The sequence below is a fragment of the Zonotrichia albicollis genome, chromosome 6, assembly GCF_047830755.1.
Source record: "Zonotrichia albicollis isolate bZonAlb1 chromosome 6, bZonAlb1.hap1, whole genome shotgun sequence".
Lineage (NCBI taxonomy): Eukaryota > Metazoa > Chordata > Aves > Passeriformes > Passerellidae > Zonotrichia > Zonotrichia albicollis.
The window spans coordinates 60,360,890-60,368,456 of NC_133824.1; the positions used below are offsets into that span (position 1 = coordinate 60,360,890).

Sequence of the window (7,567 nt, forward strand, 5' to 3'; positions counted from 1 at the left end):
CTGCCAGGGGTTCAGGTCACAGATGGCACCAAGAAAAAGACATCACCCAACTCTCTGCTGGTGAACTCCTGGCATCTTCACCTGCAGGTGCTTCACCTGTGCTTTCCCTTCTGTACAATGGGCAGGTAAGTGCCATGCCAGAGCCTGGCAGCAGCACAGGGCAGGTGCCTGATGGACAAACACCCACATGAGCCAAATGGCAACATCAGCTTAAAACACCCCTGCCACACAGCACTTCCCACCCTGGGAAACCATTCACTTCCTCCAATAAATTGGATTTTTTAATTTATCATCATCAAGTGTAGACTTTCCATCTTAAAACCCCACAGCGAATTGGCTGGGAAAGAAAAGCAGTCATGGCCAGTGGTCAGATGAAACCAGTCATAATGAAATTAAGAGCAGACTGATATTATAGGCTCTCTTGTGAGTCAGTCATGATCCAGCCCAATGCTGGTGAGCTCCCTGAAGAGCTGCACCTTGTGCAATAGCTTAGTCATCATCTTCCTTGACAGCTATGCACTTACAAACACATTTTGAGTCTACTCACATTTTCCCATGAAAATTTTCCTCTCTGCCCTACTCCAGGCAGGACAGAGCAGAGCAGAGCCAGCCTAGGAATAGGCAGCTTGTCCCTTGCAGGGGAGGAGATAAAGCTTTTATCTCCCAGACTCAACAACTTCCTTCCTGTGTGGTAGCAGGCAGACAAAAGACACCTTTTCACACCACAGAAAGGAATGAGATGTACAAAAATTTGTCACAACTCTGAAATAAAATGTTTACAGGCCATACAGGAGAGTGTAAAACAGAACTAAGCCAGCATTTCTTCTGCAAGGAACTTGCAGGGTGGGATTTGGAAGGCAAAGAATAAGGAGCCCAAAATAACTCTGGTTGAGTTTATATTGCTCTGGCAGCTAAGCAAAAGTTGGTAACACTGGACTGAGGTACTTCCCCTCTGCAGGATGAGAGCTGGATTGTTTTTGGAAGCACCATGAATCACAGGCATAAATATAACAGGCTTTAAGAGCCTTTGACACCCACGTAATTCTGAACTCCAGCTTGATTTTCCCTGGGTCATTCAACACATGCTTGGAGAGCTGGACACCAGACAGGCAGGCTGAGAAAGTCACCTACTCAATTAATAGGTGTAATCCCAAAATCAGAACTTGTGTTTTGCTGGGTAACATCAACACACCTCTCCTGAGAGAAAAAGAGCCTTCCCTGATGCCCCTCCATTAGTCATTCAACTGCAACTTGAAGGAAAACAGGAGTTTTGCTCTATTCCCTCAACTTCACAGCATAAAAGGGCTGAAAGATGCTTTCTGCAACAGGGGAGCTGTGATGCAGCAGCTCCAGCAGAGCAGTGATTTGCAGGATTGCCTGGCTGTGAGCAGATCCAGACAGGGAAGGCACACAGAGGGATCAGCCAGAAGGAAGAGCATCCAATGGAAAAAGAGAAAAAAAACATTAAAAACCTGCAAGTTCCCTGTGTTTCACTACCACTGACAACCCTGCACACCTGAGAGCAAAGAGCTGTAAGTGCAAGCAGAGGACAACACTATTTATAATAGGGATTATCAGTGCAACAAAAGGAGCAGCTTGTCCACATGACTGATTTACAGACACTTTCTCTGAGTTACAAAGCAGTGATGCACAAGCAAAGATGAGCTTTCATCTGAAACAGAAAAAATGCTATTCCTCTAAATAAATCTTCATGGGAAGAAAAGGGGAAGGAACTACTTTTACTTCTCTTCAGTAACAGCAGTTTGGAGCTGTGGATTGTGGTAAGCAGGGTGGTCACAAAGCACACACAAAAACAGAGCATTGCAGAAAAGGAGGAGGAGAGCTGAAAAGAAATAACTCTGATTACCCCACAAACCCTACAGCTCCTGCCCCTCTCCTCTCCCTCCCACCTCACACTCATTCCACAGCAAAACTCAAGGCTTGAAGCACCCAAAAAGCTTGAAACTACTGGAAACCACAAAACTTCTTGGCACGACATAGTGGCAAGCAGATAATGTTCTTTATCTGTATTAGCGCTGTTAGAGATTGTTTCCAGAGTTCTCATGTAATGGATACCATTCCTCTTTTTTCCTGTTTTCTACAGTATCTAAGAGACTTAAAAAAAAAACCTCTTCACCTCTAGTTAAATTGGAAGCATTAAAAAGGATCATGAGATTTGCATTCTTTAGCACCTCAGATTATTGGAGTTTCCACTGCCATGACTTCCCCTTCCAACTCCACACCCAAGCTCCAATTAAAGAACCTTCACATTTGGGTGGACTTTGGTATTTCTTGTACCAAGACACTGGAGCATCCAGGCTGACAAGATGGCCAAGGCAGCAGAATTTCTGCACTCCCAGAAGATCTCTGTTTAATTTTGCTTTATGGAGAGATCCTGCACCAAGCCTGCCCTCTGCCCAGGACCTATATTTAGGGACTGAGCTGACCCAGCAGTGCCCCTGTAAGCTCATTTATTGAGATTCACTTATTCATTCTAATATAATCTAATTAGATGCAGCAGTCCTGTACACAGGCATGGCAGTGACCAGGAGAGGACGAGTTCAAACACAGGGAACCCAGCCTAGGTGCTATTTAGTTCTCACAGACAGGGGAAAAAACCTCTTGCAGAGGAATGGCAGGAATTACAGATGGCTGTGCACTATCTCTGGATCCACTCTGCTTCTTCCATCCACCAGGTAAAAAACAATTCCTCAGCTGGAAGCAGCAGAGTCCAGATCAATGCACGGTGCTTATCCATGCTGCTCCTGCTCTGAAATCACTGGAAATGGGGAAAAAAAAAAAAAAAGCAGGAATCAGCCTTTAAGGCAGTGCCCACGCCAGCAGGCACAGATGCATTCCCAAACTGCAGACCACAGGCATCAGCCTGGAAAAAATGCCAAAGAGCCCACATTGTAAGAAAATACTTTAAAGGCTCCGTTCTGGCAAGAAATAGGAAGTTTTCAAAGCTCCCAAGTACCCTCTCTCCTGCCACCAGCTGTAGTTCAGGCATGTGAACAGGAAGAAGCTTTTACATTTCTAAAAACATAAATAAATACTTCTTTTTTAAAAAAAGTCTACATGTGTTTTATTTGCTTGGACATCTTGTATAACATGAGAGGAGAAGCAGATTCCTAGGAGCCATGGGCTGGTAATTCTCCAATTTATCATCTCCATAGTTTATGCACAGTCATTAACAAGAAGTGATTTGTCTGGGACAGATTTAGCCCAGCAACTCCCTGTCTCATTAGCCTGAAACAATCACCCGAGGAATGTCAAAAACTTTGTGAGCTTAGTGCAGCAATCAGCCCCCTCCAAAATATTCCTACTTTTAAAAATAGCCCAATCCTGCTGCTTTGCCAATGCAGAGCAGGAAGTGCTAAACAGAGATGCAAAAAAATTCCCTTTATATTAAAAAGGTTCTGATGGGTAAAGGCAAAAGGTTGTCACTGACAAGGAAATCCTGAGAATATCGGTAAGACAACAACTCAAGGAGACTTAAAGACTTCGACTTGTTTAACCCATGAAAACAAGGGGTCAAGAGGGGATCCAATTGCTCTAATTACATCAGGGAGGGAAAACAAGCATTTAAACCAAATGGAAACATCAGAACCAAAAACAAATGACACAAACAGGCCACGAGCACCGTGAGGATGGAAATTCGGCAAGGAGGTTCCCCAACAGCTCTCCTGAAGAGATGGAGAAAGAATAAACCGATCAAGTTTCACCTTGGAAGCAGTTGTGCTATGAAAGGCATCCACAGCACGGATGGGTGCTAAAAACAGGGAAACTAAACTTGATTTGGGCTGCTGCCACAGCTTTTGGAGTGAAGAGTGGGATGAAGAATTACCTGCTCCTGCCACTCCGCCTTCTGCTTCCTCCCCATCCCTGCGGGACAGCACAGGGGGCATCCACACTATTTCCTCAGGCACATCCCTGGGCCGTGAGCAGGGAGCTAAACTGGGGAGCTGAAGCCTCACAAAGTCAATGGTGAGAGGTGGGTGCCTTGGCAGCAGCACGGGAAGGGATTAGGAGCAACCAAGTTTGATGCTTAAAATAAAACACATGTTCCTGTCCCCTGTGTCCTCACACTTCAGGGTCTTGAGTGTGTAGCTGAAGCACAGGCCTGGCCAGCACCTCTGAAACTCACAGGGAATTCCAGCTCCTAAGGGATTTCTTTAGCCAGCACCCAGGGTCAAGAATGATTAGACATTTTTGAAGCCATAACCACCCAATCTCCAAGAGCAAGGGCAGATGACGCAAATGAAAGCTGTTCCAGAGCTAACCAAGCAACACCACAGCTTTACACAGGCTTGAGTAAGTCCTTCCCTTTCCTCCAAGGGGTTTCAGAAACAAAGTAGTCATCAGGTCTGTGACGGGGATAAAGGATAAAATCAAAATCTGTGTCCTTCAGATCCTACTGCTGCTATTTCTGAGAGTGGAAAGCCTCTTCTTGAGAGCAGCTAGAAAAGGGAGGTGGTAGGAAAAAAACTACCAAAAAAGGTATTTGGTAATAAGTCTACCAGAGAATTAGTGTTTCTTTCCAATCCCCAGCCTTTCACTGCTGCAGTTACACACAAAAGTTATTTTAATCACAGTATGCAGAAAGCAGCATCAGCATATGAGGCAAGAGAAAAAATATGTGGTAAAGCGAGTTGCATGGCCTGTTGGAGGGCAGAAATTACAGCACAGTTACAGGCAAGAGGTCCACGAGGCAGAGAAATGCTTCCAGCCCAAGCCAAACAGGAGGATGATAGTGATCCACAGAGAGAAAAGGCACGGAAAAACATCTGAAAGGAGGTGGAACACAGGAACTGAATCCCTTCTCAACTTTTGCAGCAACCAGTTCGGACTGCCCAGCGAGAGATTTTTGCCTTGTCATAGGTAAAGAGATGCTAAATGGAATAGTTATATCAACTAAATGCCATTTGTGTTGGTGGACAGAGGCAGCAATGGAAACACTAAAGGAACACGGGAGAAAAAAGGGAGAATTTTAAGCAGAAAAGAACTACAGCAGGGTATCAGCTCAGCTCCTTTTCCACAAAGTGAGAAATTATTTTTGAGGTTTTCTAATAGCGACCTCAAAATACACAGCACTGCCTTAGCGGGGGTGTGGAGGGAAAAAAGGTCATAAAATGACAAACCTACAGCACACGGGTGGATGCACATCACTGGAGAGCAGAACTTGTCACTGTCTAATGCACAAAAGACACTAAGCTACGTTATTCTTAATAACCACCTACTCAATTAAAATACTTCATCAGCTGAAGGCAGCCGGGTACAAAAGGTGCAGCTTTGCCACCTTAACTCCTCTTTCCTTCTCCACAACTCGCAGGCTGGGAGAAGGGAGCCAGCCGTGAGTAGTGAGAGGTGATGGGGCCACCAACACCTCCAGGGTTAACAGAGCTGCACACAACCCGGACCAAAGGGCAAAGGCAACCTCAGGAACGAAACACCACCGACACCATCACCGGCGAGGGTGGGGAGCGGCGTTTGCGAGCATCTGACACCCGCACGGCACCCGGGGCGGCCCGGATCGCGGTAATGGAGCGCAATGCTCATTAAAGCTCCCACGGCCGCCCGGGTGCTGCAGCAGCAGCCGCCTCTCGCCAATCCTCACCCGGGGCTCCGCCAGCCCCGGGGAACGCTCGAATCCCCATTTGGGGCGGCAATTGCCATCCGGCCGCCCCTCGGCGGGCGGTTTAACGCAGCGGGCTCCGGGAGCACCGCGGGCACGGCGCGCCTGCCCCGCTTCACCCGGCTCCGAGGGGATGCGCTCGGGGAGCACCGGGGCCCCAGCGGAGCCCCCCGAACCCCGCCGGCCCCACGGCAGCGGCCTCTCCCCGCCCTGGGGCCGCGCCCGGACCACCCCCCCCGGCCGGGCCGCAGCCCCGGGCCCGCCGCGGCCTGGGCCCGCCGCCCCTCGCCGGGAGGGCCCGGCCCCGCTGCGGCCCGCGGCGCTCCCCGGGCGGGACTCACCGAGACGGCGGCGGGCAGGGCAGGGCCGTGCCGGGCCGGGGCTGCGGGGACGGAGCGGGAGCGGCCGGTGCTGCGCGGCGCGGGCGGCAGGAAGGGGAGGAGGCGGCCCCGCACGTCCGCCGCGCCTGCAGCCGCCCCCCCGCGCGTTAAAGGCACCGGCACCGCCCCGGCCAGGAGCCCCCGGCACCGCCCGGCCCTGCCCGGCACCGAGCGCGGCAGCGGGGGAGCCCCGGCAGCGGGGAGCGCCCGCCCGGCTCCGCCACGTGTGTGGGTGCATCACCCGCAGCCCGCCGTGCGCTGGGGGATCGCCCCCGAGCTCCACACGTGGGGATCCCTCTACTCGGCCTGAGGTTCGCCCATCGTAGGCTCACCCCACGCGGGGATCCCCAGGGATCACCCACCCAGACTCCCCCAATACGGGGATCACCCACCCAGACTCCCTCACACAGGGATCCCCGGGGATCACCCACCCATGTTATCCCCACACAGAGATCCCCGGGGATCCCACCACCCTCAAGCTCCCCCATGCTGCAATCCCTCACCTGTTCCTGAGGATCGCCTACCCAAACTTCCACCAGGCAGGGATCCCCAGGGCTCACCCACCCCGAGTTCCCCCAGACCGGGATGCCCAGGGATCTCCCCACCATACCCCACCCACGGACAGCCCTCCCGGAGGTAGGGATCCTCCCATGCAGGTTTCCCACACGCAGGGAATACATCCACGCAAACCTCACCCGAGGTGGGAATCACCTCCCGCACTCAGGTCTCCCCAAGGATCTCCCCACCCGTGTGTGGAGCCATTCTCCACAGATCTGCCCGATGCAGGGACCCCACTGCCCGGGCTCAGCGGGCACAGGGACCCCACTGTCCGGGCTCAGCGGGCACAGGGATCGCCCGTCCAGCCCCCCCAGCTCCAGCCATTTCCCCCCATTCCCTCTCCACCCCGTTTCCCGAAGCTGGCACAGGTGCGGGATCCCAGAGGCCCAAGGCAAGCAGACAGAGCACACCCCAAAGCCTCCTCCTGGAGGACATGAAAGAGACCAGACACCTCCTCATGACCAGGAACAGGGCTTGTCCTTCAATTTCCCTTAAATGTCTTTAAAATGCCCGGCAGCCCTGCCTGCAGCACAGACATACCAGGGGCTTATTCAGGGACATCCCAGCAAGCTGTGGAGTCTGCAGGGAGGGAGATTAACTGGATTTTTTCAGCTCTGACATCTCAGAGCCCCGAGTTCTTCTTCTTTTTGACGTGGATCCTTCCCAAAGTGCTCCCAGGGCAGATTGCTTTCTGCTGCCGGAGCTCAGCGGCTGACCACGGCTCTGTGGGTACCCACGGGGATGGAAACTGCAGCGAAACAGCCCAAGAAGCCACCGAGGGCACCCGTCCAGCTCCATCGCTGGGGGCTAACATTAACCCTCAGCTTCCCGGAATCCCAAACACGTTGGGGAAAACACAAGAAAATGCAGAGTTTTTGGCTCAGCAGTTTTTGGCTGAGCCAGCGGTGGCTGCGGGGAAGTTCTGGGGCTGCTCAGGTATCCCCAGGCTCGGGGTGCAGCCGGCAGAAGGGATGCTGGCATCACCCCAGGGATT

The 7,567-nt window shown here is 51.8% G+C and overlaps 1 protein-coding gene across 11 annotated transcripts in view; it reads right to left on the minus strand.

The window, feature by feature from the left end:
• Positions 1 to 7,288, minus strand: part of KTN1 (kinectin 1) — an 82,660-nt gene extending 75,372 nt beyond the window's left edge. For 3 of the 11 annotated variants that reach the window (XM_074544012.1, XM_074544014.1, XM_074544018.1), the window contains exon 1: positions 5,977 to 6,227. The gene's annotated coding sequence lies outside the window, so the exon portion shown is untranslated. Of the gene's footprint in view, positions 1 to 5,976; positions 6,228 to 6,518; positions 6,624 to 7,113 lie in introns of those variants that run through there. The other 8 variants (XM_074544013.1, XM_074544016.1, XM_074544015.1 and 5 more) reach the window with 5 other exon arrangements.
• Between the last annotated feature and the right edge of the window lie 279 nt (positions 7,289 to 7,567).